This window comes from Cyprinus carpio, chromosome A15 (genome assembly GCF_018340385.1).
Source record: "Cyprinus carpio isolate SPL01 chromosome A15, ASM1834038v1, whole genome shotgun sequence".
In the NCBI taxonomy this organism is placed as follows: Eukaryota; Metazoa; Chordata; class Actinopteri; order Cypriniformes; family Cyprinidae; genus Cyprinus; species Cyprinus carpio.
The window spans coordinates 25,840,185-25,862,517 of record NC_056586.1 but is presented as its reverse complement, the minus strand read 5'-3'; the positions used below and the strand labels follow the sequence as shown (position 1 = coordinate 25,862,517).

At 36.2% G+C, this 22,333-nt stretch overlaps 1 protein-coding gene and 1 pseudogene across 1 annotated transcript in view; both read right to left on the bottom strand.

Annotated features, from left to right (window-relative positions):
- The window catches only part of LOC109075228 (NACHT, LRR and PYD domains-containing protein 3-like), a 388,647-nt gene that overhangs the window by 77,894 nt on the left and 288,420 nt on the right, over nucleotides 1-22,333 (bottom strand).
- LOC109094145 overlaps nucleotides 20,671-22,333 on the bottom strand; it is an 8,461-nt pseudogene continuing 6,798 nt past the window's right edge.

Below are 22,333 nucleotides of genomic sequence, written 5' to 3'. Positions count from 1 at the left end.
CACACCACAACAACAATCACACTCCCACACACCACACATCCTAGGCATCACACACACATCACTACATAAACACACCCCACATACACACTCCAAGACACTTACTACACACAAACCACACGACCCCCTATCCACACCCCACCCACTTCATCCCCTGATGCCATGTACACCACACACCCCCTACAACACACACCACCCATACACAAGGCACACCACCACACTAGGCAGACTTGAGACCATCCTAGGCAATCTGCCCGTGAGTCTCACCAAGTCTCATCTACACCTCTACTGATCACAAACACACTCAGATAGGCTTCATTACACCAATCCGTTCTCATACAGGCAAGAGACTGCAGTATTTTCTCATTCGCTCTGACTTAGTCCTCATCATGTTTATCTAGGTGATTGCTTCATTTTTCTATCGATCTGTGCAGCTTCTAAGACCCTCTATCTATCTCAAACTGAGATGCTGAAATTTATGCTTAATGTGTGTTGTGTGTGTGCTGTGTGGTCTGTGGGTGTGTGGGTGTGTGTGTGTATGTGTAACTGTTATGTGCCCCTTGCAAACCGAAGGCCAACGAGCTGCCCGGTCAGTCAATGAGACTGAACAGGGGTTCTGTGGAGGGCTTAATGTTGGTTTGACGTGCTCTCGACCCGGGGGTCCAACAGGTAACAGCTTTCTGGCTTCCATGGCATTTTACGAATGATATCAGACCAACCTAATAGAGAAGCTTTAAGATACCAAAGAGTGAATATTTTAATGATTACAGAACTTATTCATGCTGCAAATGTGGATATAATAAGTATATTAAGTAGATAGTAGTATATTCAATATATATAGATATATTATTATGAAATGTAATCCTTTATTGAATTACTTAACTTCTTTAGCGACCACAGATTTTTTAGCATGATGCGATTTTTATTCTTTAAAACAAGCACATATTAAGTCAGACATCTTTGGTAAAAATATTACAAAAAAAAAAAAAATTTGTTGTCCCTCTACGGCTTAGAAATGGAAACGTTCAGTATATCATATACAATATAGGCTACTTAGAACATTCAGAAACGCCCTACCCAGTCTTCTGTGACATAAGGAGGGACTTTAAGCCGCAAAAATGGGTCTCTAATCATGAACACCATTCACACTACTGCTTACAAGCAACAATCTCATTTTTTTAATGTGTTTTGAAATTCTCTTCTGCTTACCAAGGCTTGTTCTCGATCTGCCCGTTTTTCAAGTTTGATCAAAAATACAGTAAAAAAAATAAATATTTTGAAATTCTTAAAATTTAAAAATAACTGCTTTCTCTATATGTGAATGTATAAATGTTCTACTGTCACTTTTGGATCAGTTTAAGGCATCTTTGCTGAATAAAAAGTATTAATTTCTTTAAAAAAAATGACCCAAAAACAGCCTATTTTAATTCTATTAACAAAAACAGATGGTAAACAATGGTCATAAAAAAACTACAAAACTTTTGGTTTTGGTGCAAGAAACATTATGATTGTACTTCACGCAGGGGAGGAAAAAATAAAATGGAAACAGAAACTAGTATGATTCTTTGGGAATCAGGAAATCACATTTTTGTGTTTGTGTGCAGGTGGTGAGGTCTCTAGAGCAAAGTTTATTGAAGTATTTCCGAGGCAGTTTGTCTGTGGACTGACGATACGATCTGGAGAGATTGCAGCTGAAGATCATCTCCTGCCTAGCAGACCTCACAGAAGGGGTTTGGGGGGGACATTCAGCCATCACCAGTAGAACCTGCAGACAGAGAGAGAATAAGGTTACATTACACACACACACACACACACACACACACGCACCACACACACACACTAGCGCCGCACACATTAGTAACTTAAAACTGACTCTACAGGCTATTTCTGATCAAGCCAGCTTGGTTGAAGTGTGTGAGAAATACTTATCAAAGGCTCTAACTGCGTTATTTAAACATTAACATTAATACTGAAAAGTATTTGCCATGACTAAAACAGCAGAACATGGTTGAAACTCACTAATTTTGTACGAGGCTAATAGGGAGAACGAGGTTTACGAAAAGCCAGGAGACAAGACTTGAAGAGAGAATATGCTCATCGTATAGCACAATTTCGTCACACATCTCTTGCTTTGCTTAGATTTCCCTATGTTCTATTGTGTTGCGTCGACGCTCTAGGGAAGACTTGACAATACGGAATCATATATATAAGCAGGTTTCTTACAGACATGAGAGTCCAGGAGCTGTTAGAGTGAGAGACAGAAAGCAGGCTGTATGCTAACAGTCGGCAGGTGTGATTAGATACGTGCCCGTTACATCACTCATTAACGCGCAAGTCAGGATTGAACGTCATTCAGAAGTGACCTTAGTAATTATCAGACTTTTGAAACGTAAATAACAGTCTAGTCCGGCCGTGATGCAGGATGGGCAGACATTGTGAATATTAATTAGAATTAAGTAAAAGAAATTCAACTGTACTGGCTGTACAACAGTGTATTTTATTATAAACTTTTTCTGCATAAGAATTACCTAAAAACATACTTTTAATAAAAGGAAAACTCATCAAACAGTAAGATTGAGTATTAATATAATTCATTTTTGAAGCTAGTCTATCACAAATAATCGCACTAACAATGTTCTAACAATGCATTTCTACAGACTTTCGCCCTGACATACTGATAACAGTTATTCAAAAAACAGACCAATTTACTACTCAGATTCATATGACTCGATTCATATGAGCAAGAACGGTACCTAAAGATTGAACATATTACTTGCACATACGGACATTGTAGTTGTGTGTAGCATGTTCACGCAAGTAACATTAAAAGTGCAACAATATTTTAAATGCAAAACATACAGCTGAAAAAAACTGGCAACTGTCAGTAATGAAGGTTTTATTTCTTTAAAAAACAGTAAAAAAGAAACATATTTATGCAGAAGGCAACGCTAATTTAAATGTAATATATTTAACAACAAATCACATAAATAGGTATGCCAAATTTATAATAAATGATTAATAGAATAATAAATGTTTAGTCTTTCACAGATAAAAGAATAAGGAAAGTCACACTTTAAAAAATAGATTTTTCAAAGCTGCAAATATAAAACAAAGTCGATATAAATATAGAATTAACATTTAACAAAAACTAAAAAAAAATGTCTTATCAAATGCTTGTAAAATATTACTGCCATAATTATTCAATGGCGTTATCTTGGCCGTTTTTTTGGAATTCTGCAAAAGCTTTCTATAAATTTTCACGTGCGACTGAAAATTGTTCTTCTCTATAAATACCATTTCTTTTCACAGCTGTATAAAATCACACAAAAGATCTAAATTCAATAAATATCGCATAAACCTAGTATATTTTAATGTAAATTATTTACGACTCTCCTGATGTTAGAATTTCACTTCTTCCTATCATTTCTATAGTTCTACTTCAATTTCATAATCCAGCCAATTTCTTCATTTCGCACATCTCTTGGCCTCAAACCTCACTCTCACAGACACCTTGATAGTATATCTCACATAATTAGTAACTAGTCTGATACATGGCTTCCTTTCTAAGATTATTACATCTGAACCGCCGTCATGGATCTCATGGTGTGATGAGGGAGGTGGATCTAGGACACAGATGACACGCCGCCACTGAGGACAAGTGTTGCTACATCAATATTTGGGGGGGGGAACCCTCCCGGACTAGTTTCCGGAGGCACCAAGGGGCGCTAGTCATCACCCCGGATGCTCCACAGCAGTGCGCTAATGTAGATATATAAATAAATATCATGAGATATCATCAATGCTCTAATCATTCTAGAAGCAATACTAGAATTTAGCTTTCCTGGACAAATACGGCACATATAAATGATCAAACCATTTATATTCCTGGTTTGATTTTGCATCCGAGGTCATACGAGAGTTTATTTTTAACTGTACTTCGACCCAGGGCTAGAAAAGTTATTAAATACTAGATCCCTTTTTAAAAAAAAATGTAAATAAAACAAAGATTATTGGAGTATATTTTTATAATGAAAATACTCTTTTAGTTTGTTCTAAATTTGTAAAATTTGACATTTAATACAATGTGTTGCTTGCCCTTTCTTATATTAAAGTGGAAACGCTGTACTCGTAATTTTTTTGACTGAACCAAAATAAAAAAATACGCATAATATGTTTGGGTCAGATATTTAGAAACATGTTAAGATCACATGTTTTTCCTCTGAAAAACAATGGCTATGTTATCTACTTTGAAATGTGGCGTTTTGTGTTCAGAATGTCTGTTTTTGTTTTGGAGCTGAGCAGAGTTATATAAAACCCAGGGTTGTGTTTCCTGCAATCTGGCAACGCTTTTTCATCACTATACAAACGAACATTGGAAGTGGTTCTCATTGATATTAACCGGTTCTTCATGGAATGCATCCATGCCACTATTAAATAACCTTTATTGATTAGTGTATTTGTAAGCTAGATTGTTTATCATTTTCTGCTATATAGCTGCATTCCGTTGCTTACATGACTATGTCAAATCCTAATTCGTATACTGTAAGCCGTACTTACCCTTATTGTAACCTTTTATTAACAAAATATCACTTATTCAGGTTTTTTTTCTAATTCATTATTCAATGGCTTAGGAGGTTTTAGTTTTTATGTACAGACCCATTGCGGGAAATGGCTAATTTTCAGAAACTTTTTTTTTTTTTTTTTTTTTACTTGAGGAGAGATTTTTTTGAGATTTCTAGCAAAGAGAATGGTGTGAGAGATTTTGTACTTTTGGAGCACAATTGCACCCAATTGGCAACTCCATGATTATTCAAAGCAGGATTGCATGAATATGCATAAGCGCCGCTAAAGGCTAGTGACTGCGCCCGCTCTGAGGCTTGAGGTCAACGCCTGTGGGCGGAGTTCCTTCCAGCAAAGAGCAATCAGATTAATTAGTATAAAAAACACACACAGACAATAATACACCACAACAGAGCAACTAAGTATTATATTACCGGTAAGACATATAATTGAACTCTAGCTTCTGCTCATTCTAAACTGAAAAACACTTGCTGGATGCACAGATTTAGCATTAAGACCAACATGTGTTGTGTTTTGGCATCAATTAGTAACTTTTTTTCAAAAGTTTCATTTATACTTCAAGTAAAAGTAAACATAGCGTGTAATTGTTCTAGCTGAATGCGGAATGAAAAACACTGCAAAAACTTAGAATGAAAGCAAAAGAAAAAAAAAAAAAAAACTAGTTTTGTGTGTGTGTGTGTGTGTGTGTATATATATATAGATATTATTATATATTATATATAATTATATATATATATACTATAGCACTTACACTTATACACTTATATAGCACTTAACTTGGCATAAAAAGTATATTCCCTAAATTCTATTGAAAAGTAAAAGCGAGAATGTAGAATCTATGCGGGGCAAGAACATTTTTATTTTGAATAGGATAAAAAATTGGCAATATTATCTTTGTTTAGAGAAATAAAAAATTTTTTACACCAAAATGGGTTTTCAACAACAATTGCTACACATGAATTTAGGGTGTAACAACTGAAATGAAATCATAATTAACATTATTTTGGTCAATATTGAGATCCTCGGATTATCATGTTGTGATAATTAATTAACATCATCAGTTCAATTGTGGTACTGAACTGTTCTTATCACATAAATGACCATTGATTATAAAAAGAATAAAATATAATATTAATCTACGACATTTTTGTATGATTACTCATTTACCATAACATGCGTGCTGATCCAAATAAAACAAAAACATAAAAATATCTGTACACAAGTGTACATAATTATTTACAAAGGATAAACGTAAATTAAAATAAATAAGATCACTATGTCTGTATGGGAAGTGATAGGTGCAACTCACAATACTTTAAGGTACATTATTATTTATTTTGTACATACAAAAAAGTAAAAATAATCTCATATTTGAGTAAGTCACTGGCTAAAATTACTGATATTAGTTTAGTGAAATTATCGGGAGCATAAAACCAATAGACTACTAAACTGTTTATAATTATTATTAGCCTAAATCTTCACTGCAAAAACTAATTTGTGGCAACAATTAATCCATTTTATCTCGATTATTTTATTAATAACTGTTGGAAGGAAAAAAAATGTAAATATTAATAAAATAAATAATAAATAATTTTTACAGATTTGCTTATCGCCCAGCCCTACATGCAGCACCACACTGCAATATTACAAAAACAATTTAATTTTGATTAACACTAATCTCTCCAAATTCGTAAAAAAAAAAGAGATTATATTTGAGAAAAAAAAAACTTGCTAAAGATTACATTTAACAGGTAGTAGTAAATTAATATTGTTTTGAAAGATTAACTTTAGTGAACATAATTATAGCAAAAAGGGCATAGAAATGGGTAAACTAGGGGAAATCATCATGCAAAACTAAATAGTTAATACTTAACCCATAAAGTTTACACTTGGCTCCTTCAGTTGCAATGTTGGGAATATGTCCATGTGTTTAAAAGAAATGTGAGGCAAACCTCCAGGTTTAGTGAATGGCAGAATGCCTCATCCTTCATTCACCAAATGCCATTCAAATACATGAATTTTATCATGTGTTCAACACACATCACCCTGAGAAACAATTAACAACCAAATATAGGGCTAAAGATGTCATATACGTAGCATGCATTGTTTGGTCATCATCAGTCAATCGTCACAGATTGTAAAAGAATAAGTAAAATCATATTTTAGTTTAAACCAACTGTATCCTGTAGCAAACAGCTGTTTACACAATGAAATATGGATTAATCCCTTCAAGCCTCTGCGTATCTAAACCTTCAGTCACAGATGGTTTCCTCCAGTCATTTCCTGTCTGTTGATGAATGTGAGTGTTTGTTTGCGTCAGGATTAAGAACAACATATTTAATTAGAGAATGCGGATCTGTGTTTATTTGTGGATAATGGACTTCTACTTTCTGTGGTTCAGAGCTGCTTCACGGGTGGTCAAATCACTAGAGTTGTAAATTAATTCTAGTAAACACCGCTTGTGTTTTGCTTTTAAGCTTATTAAGTCCAATTACTGCGAGATCCAAGAAAGCTGAAGTGTTATTAATTCACTCCAGGCGTAGGTTTTCTCTTTGTGTGAAGTTATCAGAGCTGCAGTCTCTGTAATGAGTTGGGTACAGCTCCAAGTGATTTGTTTACACTCTACACATCACTGTCTAACGCTTCTTATTATTTATATCCAAATGGAGATGTCTTCACCTCTGAGGGAGTGATTGCAGGACCCAAAACTAATTTTATGCTCCATCTGCCAATAACAATTGAACTGATAAAATTCTACCAGCTCTAAAGTTATCAGGTTACATATTATAGTCAACTAAAACTAAAAATCATAAAACAATATTTGCTACTTGAAATAAAGAAAAACTCTAACTGAAATAAATGTTAGACATGTTGCAAATTAAGGCAACATTTCTCATTTTCATTTTGTTTATCTTAGTATACTCAAATAAATAAACCTAAAAAGAATGCAAAAATAAAAAAAATTTAAAAATAATAAATAAACTGACAAATAAATGCAACAAGAAGTTTGAAATAAACTTTAAATGAAAATTGAACAGGAACTAAAAAAATATATAATAAAAATTAAAAATAGATTTAAAAAATCTAAATCCCTGAATAAAAAAAATAATAGAATTCGCAATGATACTAAAAGTCTTGGCCCTGTAAATATTTTTGCATTCTATATACTTACAGCCAAAATTTGCTTTAATGGCCTCATATTGCCAATTTCAAGTAAAATTTAATGAATGATAAATTCTTGATTTAAGAAAGGGGAAAAAAAAAAGAAGGAAGGAAGGAGAGAAGAGTAAGTAAAGTTGGTATCAGCTCTAAATATTTCTTGCATGTTTTGGGAAAATATTCATATATATATAATACACACATGACATGATCAAAGGTGGCATGTGTCCAGACTGTAACTTTAGTGATTTAACTCATGCATATTGTGTATGCAGTTCCTAAATAAAAATCACTGGCAGTAGTGGCACTTGGTACATAACTTTTGGACCCCTGTGTGTGTGTGTGTGTGTGTGAGTGTGTGTATAAGTAAACACTAAATAAATAACACACAAAAGTGGAAAGAATATGTTGTTGTGTTTGTGATCGTCTCCTCAGTGGTTTCGGAGAGGAGTATGTAGTTCTGTCCATGAGTATTGAGTGCAGTTGCAATAGTATGCAGCCTAGTGAACCACGCATCATAATCACTGGGGCAGAGCACCTGACTGTCCCCGCCTCCAACCTTGCCCTCGGCCTATCCCTGTTCAGAGATTTGCATATCATCAGCACAGTTACAAAAAGCGGCGAACAGACAAACACAGGTACAGAGAATTAGTTCTAGAATCAGCTTGCTTATCTTAACAGAATAATTTGTTCAAATGAAAAATCTGACATTATTTACTCACTTTCATATCATTATGAACTTAAAATTGAATTAACATTTTGTAGTGCTTATTCAACCACCTGTCCTTGGACCCACCATATTGATATACAGGAATGAGATGTGTTATATCATACTGGAGCTCGACAGCGATCTATGCTTAGTGTAGAAACAGCATCCTGCCTCAACTTATCCCTGTCGGTTGAATTAAAGAGAGAAGTCAAAGAATGAGCGGTGGAGTAAATTATGACAGATTTTTCCTTTTGGGTGTGATCGATTCGCACCGCAACAACTCTCTGTTGAAACACACACAAAGAAAGTCCCCAAACGAGGCACAGAGCACATTATTCACTGACAAACCGCAGGTGTGATGCTGTTTTGGTGGCAAACAACAGTAAATGCAAAAAAACATGTTAATAAATCATAAAAGACAGATGCTCACTAAACTCACAACACAACACAACACACAAGTCTTTCATGAGGATGCCTCTCTCTCCTTTATCCTGAGGGATATATATATAATATCATGTTAAACTATATTTTCCTTGCTCCTTTTCCCATGACAGTTTCACATCACTATTGTAGATATTTCATTACCTAATCAAGGGCAGAGATTTAATATTTTAAAAAATTTGGGAAACATTGTTTGAATTATAATAAATAACAGTGCCACATGATTTGATCTAACAGAATTACTTGTGTCCTCCATCTGTTAATACTTCTCCCATTTTTTTCCCTCTTTTATTTATTTAAGTTTACATTAGGTTTTTCTTTGCATTTTGTCTGATGATCGATGTGTTATTTGTTATGTTTGAAAAAAGCAAAATTAAAATAAAATAAAAAAGAGAGAGACAATTCACCCAAAAATACAAATTTGGACAAAAAACAAACAAACAAAAACATAAAACTGTCCAGTTGGCTCATGGACTATATGTTATACTACTGAAAAATATGTTCATTGTAGAAGACAAAGAAAAAAAGGGTTATTTTCATTATTATTCATAGTAATTAGCTTCATTTTTGTATGTTTGCAGATCACAGGTCAGGTGCATTGAAGGAAATCGCATATAATCTGGACTACTGTGACATCATGGTGTTGGGGGAGGAGTTAAGGGCGGGGCTAGAGAGTATGGACTGCCACCACAAAGCGCTTATTGGGCAAACAACTGGAATACGCCAACTCTAGCACCGGGATGTCCATATACGGTAAAAACCTCTACAGTATTTACTTTTGTTACTCCCTAAACAACTGTCTCACATCTCTCATCTTCTGTTTTAGGTGTGGACTCCATCTCTCACTACACATGAGGTGATCAGACAGGTGCGTTTATCAGAGCCCGTCAGGCTGTCGACTCCGTCCGCACCTTCAGACTCACCTGTTTCTGAGCTCAACGGACGTTACAAGCCAGATGATCAGTACATATATGTTACAGGTGTGAACCAAACAAAGAAATGCACTAACTAAGCCCACGCTCTGATTCTATGACCTAAGATGCTCTCTATCGTTCTTTCTCCAAGGTCAAATCCTTCACAGTCGAGGAAGCTTTTGAACATGTCAATCATGCGATGGCTCCGCCCAAATACATGCAAATTATTTCATCCTACAGTCACAGAATCTAACAGCTACAGCTTAGGTGAGTGAAAGTCAGAATGAATTAATTGTGTCCGTGATTGTTAATTTTGATAAGACAAGGTAAACATTAGCTGAGATGATGCCAAACATTTAATACTTTATTAATTTATTAATCTCAGTTAATATTACACATTTCTTAAGTTATACACTACCACTCAAAAGTTTGGGGTTTGTAATTTTTTTTGAAAGAAGTCACTTCAGACTCCATTTATTTGATCAAAATCACAGTAAAAATATTGTGTTATATTGTGAAATATTATTACAATTTAAAGAATTTTGAATATATTTTCAAACTATTATTTATTTCTGTGATCAAAGCTGAATTTTCAGCATTATTACTCCAGTCTTCAGTGTCACATGATCCTTCAGAAATCATTCTAATATACTGATTTGATGCTCAAGAAACATTTATCATTATTATCAATGTTGGAAACATTCTCTGCTTCATATTTTTTGGTGTGGAAACTGTGAAATAAAAAAAAATTCAGGACTCTTTGATGAATAGAAAGTTCAAAACAACAGCATTTATTTAAAATATAAAATCTTGTTACATTGTCAATGGTTTGCTGTAATTTTGATAATTTTTAATGCATCATTTCAGAAAAGGTTATTAATTAGTATATATAAAATATAAAAAAAAAAAAAAAATCAGACTGACCCCAAATTTTTGAACTCAAGTTTATAAATTACTGTTAATGTGTTATGAAGGAACAAGAAATAAAATTAACAATAATAATCTATAATTAAATGATGTTAATAAAAGTATATTGCTCATTGTTAGCTTATGATACTTAATGCATTAACTAATGTTAACAAAATGTTATTCAAACAGGTATTTTCCATGATAGGGTTGTGCACTTTAGGGTTTGGGAAACACAGAACTGATCACTTACTTAATCAGCTGGAATGGTTATTGATTCTCTTATTGAGAACAGTTATTACTTTAATAAACTCAGATGAACCAAAAACTGGTAACTATGGTTCCAACTATGTTGTTTGATTCAATGAGGCTTCCTTAAAGAGCAGGTCATATAGTATTTTAAAAGTGTCCTAATATTTTGTTTGGAGTGCCCTACAACAGGATTATGCAAATCTGTTACCCAGTGACGTAAACCCGTAACAGGCAAAATATTCGAAAATATAAAGACTCGTTAAGGCAATTCAGAACCGACTCTCTCTTTTGAGAGACAATATCTTTATTTATCATGCACTTTTTTTTGATTAACAACTTTGCATATTGTTTTCATTTTAGGATAGGACTACATTATAAACTGCAAAAGAGATATTTTTCCAAAAAACCCCATATGACCTTGCTCTTTAAAAAAGTAGCAAAAGAATCATTGCAATCATCAAATGCAATCATTAAGGAACCAACTGACAAAAACACATGGCAATTATTTATTACAACATAGCCTACTAAACAGATGTGACTGTCATCCATCATAGCTTCATGTCAAATTATGACATCTACTCTAAAGTCTAATAGGGTTTATGTAAAGATTTAGAAGCGTGTATGTCTCTTTCTGTAGTTGTACCTGCTGTTGCTAACTGCAGTCATTGTGGTGTGTATCGCCCGCCCTGATGCGGTGTTTGCTGCTGAGTGTTTACTACCATCAACCAACCAGAAAAACCAAGAGCACATTCACACACACAACACTAGCCAGAGAAAACAGGCGGAGGTGTGACAAGATCCTTTCTCTCCATCACCGTCAACCCTCTGGAGTTACGACAAATGTCTACATGTTCAAAGCAAACACAAAGACACCATAGTGGATAAAGCAAAGACAGCTTGCCAAAATAGAGAGACGCACACATAATGGGTTAACGACCCTGTACAAACTGTCAAAACAGCAATGCCACGAACCTCCGTGCAAAAACAAAAAAAAACTTATTCGTTATGGAGATGACAGGACAGAACAGCAGTTTACACAATCAGCTTGAGCTGAACAATGATTCAAAACCCAGTCGTTTCTAAAAAACTAATACTGAAGTTGTGTGTGAGATCATTGGCCTAGTATGGTTTGCCAAGACCGTCCGGGAATGTAGTGTTCCTCAATCAATATCTCGTTTTTGTCCAACATCTTTTTAAACAAAATCAGATTTGGAAGGTTAGTGTTTTCAATAACATTCTAACCCAGACTATCCTTTCCCTCCTCTGGTTTGTATAAGTAGTTTTAATGTTAAGAATTGGGAATGGGTAAATGTTTAAAACACTCGCAGAATTCAATAGTATGGCCACTAAATGTAAACAATTTGCAGTGTTAAAGGGATAGTTCACCCAAAAATAAAATTCAAAATAAAAATAAATCCAAACCTGCATGCCTTCTTTCTCTGGAACACAGAAGACATTTTGAAAAACAAAAGTGCAAGTCAAACACAAAATAACATGCTTTCGAGAATCTAATTACATGTTAATCTAATACATGTTTTAACAGTGTTTTTTATGTGTTTTTTATATTATGATTGGTTTTACTTTGCTGCGCTCTATTTAGGTCCGCCTCATTGTAGCCTTGATTTGTGCATTTTAAAGAAAAGGAGAAATGAGAGACGGAATTCATTTTCTGTTCATTTTTCAACATTCACATCGCTTCGAAAAAACTCTGTATGACTTACTTCTCTTCCTACAATCTTTCACAATGGCAGTGAATTTCCTTGTACATAACTATGAAATGATGACTCCTCCTCAGCACAAAATCCTGTGAAAAAATTAAAAGAAAACACTGTGTGACAAAGCAGAAGTGTACTGTTTAGATAATCAGAGCCAAGGTAATATTGAGTATTACAGCTGTGGAATATGTTTAAGTTCAATAGCCCAGATTTTGTAAGTCTACTGCTTTCCCCATTGCGTCTTTGTCCTTACAATGAAAGATGGATGGTTATACCAGTGCTATTCAAGCTCCTGAACCTGACCCCCCACCCCCAACACACAATAAAAGCATACACCATTATAATTACAATAATGGTGAAAGAAAACCCCTTAGGATAACCTGTAGAAGAAAAAAAAGACACTAAACACATCATTTAAATATTTATTTATTATTTTAGCTATCAGAAGGTGGAAAGGTTTTAGTGGTGGTGGGTAGGTGTAGCCGTTAATCAAACAGACTGTGATAGGATAGCAAAATTAATTTATTGTTATTTTATGGCGAAATTTTGCATCACTGCACTTTCACATTTAAAATGACTCTGAAGGCAGAGTAACACCAGACAAGATGGAAAGAATTTGAATATTTCTGTCTATTACTGAGCAGATTAATTTGTGTGTCATTCCAGAGCTTCCAGAGCTTCAGTCAGCAGACGGAAGTAAATGGAAGAGGAAGATGAGGAAGATGACTGCTGATATCTCTACTTCAGGAATAAGACATGTGATTGAAGAGGAAAACCACCATGTCTTCCATAAATCATCAAAACCAGGATGGCAATGGGGAACCTTCAACATCACACGTGGCTGTGGGGGAAAACACATTCACACGCTCGAAAAACACCACAACGCTCTACCTGTAGCATTCTATGATGTGCACCGTGCAATACAGCGCGAGGTTGATGTGCAAAAACCACTTCGGAACAGACTTCGCAATCAGCTCTGATCCTTTGTGAATACAGTTTGGTGCGAGATGCACAAACGTAATAAAAGGTCCGACTTTTCCCTTTTACACTCTCTGTCTCGACCGCTGGGAGGAACAATAACAGAATATGAGACGGTGAAGTCACAGAAGAACCTCGAGCAGCCTCCTGTTCAGGCTTTATTATTAAAGACAGGATTTCATTTTGACAGGTCTCTACAGACGCAGTCCTCTATTTGTCTCTCCCCTCCGTCTGAACGCAACACGTACCGGGTCTGCAAGATGTCCTGTTAAAGATCGCTTCATCTGGAAAGCGTCTGCTGTGAACAAACATCTGTGAACAGATGTCTTTAAGATTGTCATTTTACTGCATTCTAAATCATAACATCTTAAAGACATCTTGCTAAATTTCTTTGGCATCCTGATAGGAAACGTCCTATAGACGGACTGCAGATGAGCAAACACTCTAAAAAAAAATATGTCTTGCAGGATGTCAAATAGACAGTATCCGGTGATGTACAGGTCAAAACTCAGTTAGATTTGAAAAGGTTGTTTTGTAAAGAATTATTTTCTGCTCACACAGCAAGCCCTGCTGTTATTTGATCAGAAATACGCAGCCAAAAGCGAGTATATATGTTTCTATTTAAAGTACACTGCTTTCTATTGGAGATAATAGCGTGTAACTGTAATTATTCTGTGATCCGAAAGCTGATATTTTAGGCATTATTACTCTTCAGTGGTCAAGGTCTATTCAGAAAATCATTCTAATATTAAGATTTGCTTGCTCAATAAAAAAAACAAAAAAAAAAAAGACAACATTTATTATTCTGCTAGTGGCACTTGTGCGCATTCTTGAGCTGATTTAGAATGTTGTGAAAAATATTGTTTGTTCAGAGCTATGCTTTTCTCCAGATGACATTATATCTTTAACAGGATCAGCTTGCAGACGTACATGTGGCTATTCCATGTGAAATGATCATTTCTATAATAATCTTGCGTCTATCTGGCTGTGAATCAAACTGGCGTCCTTGAACAGAGCTTTTATATAAGCCGTACGTGCGCCTCTTGATAGTTTAGTCTTCATGCGGTCTCTCTTGTGTGTGTAACTACACGTGCATTTGTGTGCGAGTGGTTTGTGTAAATTACTTTTCTCTCATTCTAAGTGCAAAAGGAAGTGGTTTCTATGTGGTTTATACATCGTCATCCCGACTCATTTGGACTCCTTTTTGTTCGTCGCGGCTGGCACTGGTCTGTCTCGGACAGGGGTCAGATAAATACCGGTTTAAGAAATGGTAACCGAACTCCGGTTTTACTACATAAACTCTGGACTGTTAAATGGTTATTTTACTGGAATTTCAGCATAAAAATCTATACAATGATATTGATGACGTAGAGCTGACACTTCAGACGAGGTGAGACTCCGCCAGGAAACGCGCACAAAACAATAACCTTACAAACAGCGACAGTCTATGTGGCGAAACATGTGTAGCGACGTGCACGTATGCATTTCTGGCTGTTGCTCATATACTTTTAGTATTTGTCTAGGTTGGGGGGGCCAGTGTCGCATATCGTTATGTTTAAAGAAAAAAAGGCCACAGTTTTAAGGTGGGGTGTCCTGTACAGAGCAACATTCAGGGCCTTAGAGATACAAATATTGAAACGTTGAAACATCCTTTGCTTGGTCTTTTCAATATGAATGATATTGACATACTGATCAATTTAGCTCTTTTTAGGGCATGATAGATGTATTTGCAATTATCATTTAATCTGACTCATTTTCAATTGTTTATCAACTTTTGGGCAGACACATAGAAATTATAGATCATTCCTATAAATTTGAGTTATTAGATTCTTATGAAAATGTTGCCAAGTTATACTTCCCAATTAGCACTTCTTTTTTTTTGTCATAATGGGTTTGCACCACGGATACAGTGATATGACATAGATGCAATGTATAGATACATGTCTACCTGGGATACCCTTATGGACATTTTACGCACACATTCATAGAAGGTAGTAGTATATCAACCCATTCTGTTACATCCTTCATAACATAGTGAGAATAATTTTTGTACAAACGTTGGCTAAAAGCCTGAAACCTAAAAATGACTTGGTGGAAGATAAAATAACACAGTGTTTTTGGCCTATACATGCCTTTCATGTCGACTTATTTTTTTCTTTTCTTTCTTTCTTAGCGTCCTTACAAAGCACATATATGAAAAATATTTTTTTTCAAAAGGTTTTTTTCTCTCCATTGTTTCTTAAGCTTTACCGCCCAATGCAAATGACAAAGAACTACAAAAAAAAAAAAAAAAACAAAGAAAGGCAAAATGAAAAACTATTTTTTTCTGGTTATCAGGAGGGTATCTACATTTTTAATAACGAATCTAATGGTATTAACGGTTTCCATCCCATCACGCGTATTACTCATGATGAGGCTGTTGGTGAGAATATATTTAGTTATATAACACAGATTGTGAAAATTGTTGACATTACATACTAGACAACCATGCCCACGCTAAAGGGTGTGGTCAACACTCAAAAACTATCTCCTATTTTGCTGGACATTAAGCATTATTATATCAATTAAAATAAACTTATAAATACATATTCATATTTATCATATCAAAATGTTTCAAAAAACGCTTTGCATTAACTGGCTATCACGGTTCAGCTGTGTGCTTTTGGACTTTATTTCTTCGGAAAACAACAATGATCACACCACAGAAGTAATATAAACCTGAAAACCCGAACATAAGCAGGTAGTATAAACTCCTGTGAAAACGCACTTATAAAAAATGTCATAACATCAGAATCGGCACCCCAGTCGAACATTTGATTTAAAAGCATGAGATTCACAGGAATAACGAGAAGCGACAGCGTTTTGGTTTGGAGTGATTTTTATTCCATTCAAGAGCACGAATGAAAGTGTTGGTCTGCTGTCTTGCGGGTTCGGCTGATCGTGAAAAAGACAAGGACTCTATTTCATATAAAAATTCAATCTGTACAAATCCTGCTAATATTTCAAAGTTCGTTTTATACGCTAAAAACATTCTGAAATGATGAATCAGCGTCGTCATGAACACAACGAAAAACAACGCATAATAAACATGAACGGAAAAAAAGATTTCCAAAAGATCTTCAGGCACTGGGATGTTTCTTTTTTTTTTAGTTCAAACTGGTTTGAACGAATACGAACCTGTTTTCTGGGATTAAAATGCATTGTCTTAAAATATTATGTTGGATTTATGTCCAAGAAAGCTAGGTCCTACTAGTGGTTTAGAGATAAAAGTGAAAGAAAAAAAGAAGAAATATCAGCTCATACAAGAAAATTATTTTCCATGGAAGACATGAATTGGTCATTCTCGCCACACAAATACATGACATCTACACCTAGTAGTCATCTAATAATCATGGGTTATAAAACCAGATTACTCTTCGTGGGGCTGAAGCGTCCGGTCCCTTACGACACTGAATTACTGTCTGTGCACAGCACAAGCCTCTACAGCACCGCAGATCATTTCTGAGCGCGTTTTCAGTGAACGTAGGTGTTTTTTTTGGTTGTGTGTGTGTTTGTGTCTCTCATTGGTACTGCAGGTAGTTCTTGAGCGTCTGTGGCAGTGGCAGAGACTGGAGTGATGATTCCACCGCGGTGTCGTCCCAGAGCATGTCGTGCCGCCCTCCTGCCAGCTCATCAGCGGAAAGGGGTCAGCCGGGGAAGAGCAGAGATCACACCGTAAGGGTCAAGGAGTCAAAGGCAAAGACCTCAAAGGCTATCATGTGAAACACTCTTCAGACTCAAAGTCCAGCAATGATCCTAGATAGCTGGAATGCTTCATGATGTTGCAAAGATGGTTAACCATCTGTTACATCGGTTTAAACTACAGTTTGCTTTTTGTTGGAAATGATGACCAAGCATTGGCGACATAGTGGACACTTAAACGAACTGAAATCAGAATATTAGGACTTGATTTCTGAAAGATCATGTACTACTGCAGACTGGAGCATGAGTGCTGGAAATTCAGCTCTGCATCCACAGAATAAATTAAATTTTAAATATTCAAATAGAATATTAACAGTAATTTTAACTGCAATAATATTTCATTATATAAAGTTTTATTGATTTTTGGTGTGCCTGAGAGCCTCTTTCCACAACATAAAAAAATCAATAAAATCAACCAAGTCAAAATTTCAACAGGAGGTGTTACTGGCTTGTAAAAAAAAAAAAATTTAAAAGTAAAAAAAAGAAAGAAAGGTGATGTGTAGTGAAAGATCCTAGAGCACAGCCAGTGCATTTTAAAATAGATGTGACTTGCCTATCCAACTATATTTAGATCAACTGTAAGGAAAATATGCTTTAAAGGAATAAAAAAAAAAATGAAATATATGGCCCCTTGAAACATTTCTGTAAATTCGCATGGTCGTTTTGCAACCAGTAAACCCCCTATTAAACTCCGTTTTTTAGAGCGAGTACGAAAATATGCGTGTGGGCAATGTGCAGCAATGCTGGGAATAATTCATAGGTGCATCATATCATAAAATGCTATACCGAAACAACATGTTTTTCCCAGTGTACTATGAGTGGTTGCGCAATACTACCTCATGAAGCAACAGCAAAGACTGAAGAGCATCTCTAAAGAGCTTGATTGAAATCGACATCACTCAAAATCCCAAGAGATGGGGAATGAAGGGAAAATCTGTGAAAAGGAGAAAAACAGAGCAGCAGAACCTGAGAAAAGCACGGACGTTCTAATCCGTTGACGTAGGGTGGGATATTTTTTTTTTGCGCCGACGCACCCCCCATTTGTGTGTGCAGTGAACCCCACAGTAGACGCTTGACGACGCTAAAGGGTTAACATTCAATAACTATCTAATATTTGGATGAGACATATAATGCGTTATTTATCTCAAGGCAAAAAGAAATTATTATAATGCCATATTTCTATTATTCATATTCAAAGGTTTAAAAAAAAAAAGCTTTGATAAATCGCATTCACGGTTCAGATGTGTTTGCTTTGGTGTTTTTCTGAAACCACAATGATGCACAAACAGAATAATATAAACCTGAAAACCCGAACATAAGCAGTGTTCGTGTAAACTACTGTTGGAAAGCGACGTATAAACATGTCATAACATCAGAACGGAGGAGTCGAACATTTGATTTTTAAAAAGCAAGTGAGAACTACAGAAATAAAGAGAAGCAGACAGCGTTTGCTTTGGAGTTGTATTTTTATTCACTTTCAAAGTTGCGGGGTTTTGTTGGATCTGAAAAAGACAAGCATCCATTTCATATAAAAATCAAATCTGTAAAAATCTGCTTCACTATTTCAAAGTTGCGTTTATACGCTAAAAACATCTGAAAACTGATTGAATCAGCTTCGTCATGAACACAAACGAAAACAAACTCATAATAAACATGAACGGAAAAAAGATTTCAGAAGATCTCAGGCACTGCGGATGTGTATAGTTAAAACTGGGGAAAGCAAATAAGAACCTGTTTTCTGGGATGGGCTGCATTGAATTACAAAAATAATTATGTTGGATTTATGTCCAAGAAAGCTGGAGTCCTTACTAGTGTTTAGATAAAAGTGAAAGAGAAAAAAGCAGAAATCATCAGCTCTAAAAGAAAATTATGTCCATGGAAGAAATGAACTTGGAGTCATTGTACTTTTACACCAAATACAGACATTTCACTCTCATGATTTCATCTCATAATCATGTATAAAACCAGATACTCTTACATTGGGGCTGGAAAATGCGTCCCTACGACACTGAATTAATGTCCCTGTGCACAGCACAAAGCCCTCTACAGCAACGCAGATCATTTCCCCGAGCGCGCTTTCAGTGAAAGTAGGTGTTTTTTTTTTTGGTTGGTGTGTGTTTATCTCTCATTGGTACTGCAGGTAGTTCTTTACGCCTGTGTAGCCAGTGGCAGAGGACTGGAATGTGAGGATCGGTCGTCCCAGAAGCCTGTCGTGCCGCCCTCCTGCACAGCTCCATCAGCGGCAGGGGTTCAGCTACGGGACAGAGCAGAGATCAGTAAGGGTCAAGGGTCAAAGACCTCAAGCGATCATGTGAAAACACTCTTCAGGACTTCAAAGTCCAGCAATGATCCTAGATAAGCTGAATGATTCATGATGTTGCAAAAGAATGGTTTAACATCTTGTTTAACATCGGTTTAAACTACAGTTTGCTTTTTGTTGAAAATGATGACAAAGCATTGTGAGACATTAGTGGAACTTAAGAACTGAAATCAGCATATTAGAATGATTTCTGGATTTTTGTGTGATAATGTTTTTTAGCAACAAATCAGCAAAAATTCAGCTCTGCATCACAGAAATAAATTACATTTTAAAATATTCAAATAGAATATTTAACAGTAATTTTAAATTGCAATAATATTTCATAATTATACAGTTTTTATTTTATTTTTTTGGTGTGCATGAGAGAGAAAAAAATAAAAAATAAAATCAGACCAACGTCAAACATTTCAACAGGAGTGTATACTGGCTTTAAAAAAAAAAATTAAAATTAAAAAAAAGAAGAAATGTGCTGTAGTGAAAAGATCATTAAGCACAGCAAGTGAAATTTTATAAAATAGAGGTGACTTGCATATCCAAATCTATTTAGATCAACTGTAAATAGCTTAAGGAATAAAAAAACATGAATATATGGCCCCTTTTAAACATTTCTGGTAAATCACGGTCGGTGTTGCAACCATGGAAAACCCCTATTGAAACTCCCTTTTTTAGAGAAGTAGGAATATGCTTGTAGGGCACTGTGCCAGCAATATGGAATACTTTCATAGGTGCATATATCTAAAAACTGCTATTACAGAACAACATGTTTTTCCCTGTTACTATGAGGGGTTGCGCGAATTACTCACATCATGAAGCAACAGCAAAGACATGAAGAGCATCTCTTAAAGAGCTGGATTTGAATCGACATGCACTCAATCCCATGGATGGGGGATGAAGGAAAATATGTGAAAAGGAGATAAAACAGAAGCAGCAGAACCTGAAAAAAGACATCGTATCGTTCTAAAACCGTTGACGTGAGGTCATGGTGACCTCGCAGTGACCCCACACGGCGCTGACGATCGGGTAACAGCCTCTTCCCTTTTCAGCCCGCGAACACGCCACGCCCCAGGTAGTACCGTCGGCGCAGAATCCCAGCGTTCCGCGTCCATGGCCAGAACCACCAGAAACCTCCTACAGGCACGAGAACGTCCCTTGCATCCTCATCATCCTCGATAAAACTCCGGGTACGCCGGCCCGGGCCGGTCCGGATCTTCCTGTCGTCGGTTAAAGTTGACCTGTCCAAGTCCCAACCCCAGGATTCGGCTCGCTGCCGACTAGGGGCGGACAGATCCGACGGCTCGCAAGGGAGCCGAAGACAGAAGTCGCGACCCCGCATACGGCATGTGTGCAACGCCTGCGTCGGGCCAGCGCAATTCCAAGCGTGCAAAACCGAGAGGTAAATCAGATTTCCCCCGCACCACGTCGTGCTTTGGGCCACCGGGTGGCGGTGGAACGTGAGCCGGTCGTCGTCTTTGATGAAGAGGTTGAGCGAGCGGTCGTCTGGGTTCCAGGCGTGCTGAAGCTGGATTTCCGGTCCCGCCGGCGGCATGTCCAACAGCAGCTCCAGACGGGCGGGTAACGGGACGCCGCGGCTACGGAGCGACGCGAACACCGGCGGATACGCCAGCTCGTTCGTCTCCGGCTCATCCGCGGATTTCACCACACCCGACACCCTCTGCCCCATCACGGCCCAGCCACGGGCATCAACAACCACAGCCGGGGTTACCTCATGAGCAGGACAGACCGGTGAGCGGCAGCCAATCACAAGAGACGACACGGTCCCATGTGCAAGAAGAAGTCCAGAGCGGAGACGGCGGCACTGTAGAGTAAAACAAAAGAGAGTAATGAAGCTTGTTGTGTCTTTTAAAGACACAGCGTGTTGTTATATATTGCCGCACTTGAAACTAATCAAACAAATCGAAGACTAGGTGTGTCAATTTTGAGTAAACGTAGACTCTCCCTTGAACTCTCACGCACAATGACATCATGATTCCTCACAAGTCAATAAACAACACGGAGGAAGGGCTTATTTGTGCTTAAACAGGCACACAATTAGAAGATACTGAATATTTAAAGCAATTTCAAACTTCTTTTGAATGCAGTATTTTCCAAATATTCACTACTGTTCAAAAGCATTTAATGCTTTTTGAGAGAAGTTTCTTCTGCTCACAAAGGCTGTATTTATTTGATCTAAAACACTAAAAACGGTAATATTGTGAAATACTATTACAATTTCAAATACCTGTTTTTTTTTATTGTAATACATTGTAAAATATAATTTATTTCTGTGATGCGCAGCTGAATTTTCAGCATCATTACTCCAGTCTTCAGTGTCACATGATCCTTCAGAAATCATTCTAATATACTGATTTGATGTACAAAAAAATTCTCCTCATGTTGAAAACAGCTGCATTTTTTTAAGAGAACATCATTCATTTGAAATAGAAATCTTTTGTAGAAATAATAAATGTCTTTACCAATATTGATCAATTCAATGCATCCTAGCTATCAGTTATGCAATATACATTATATAAGTTTTCTTTTTCAATCAAAAAAGAGAGAGAGAGAAGCTTAGAGTCAACTCAGTAAGGGTTATGGCATTAAACTATATTATTTATAATAT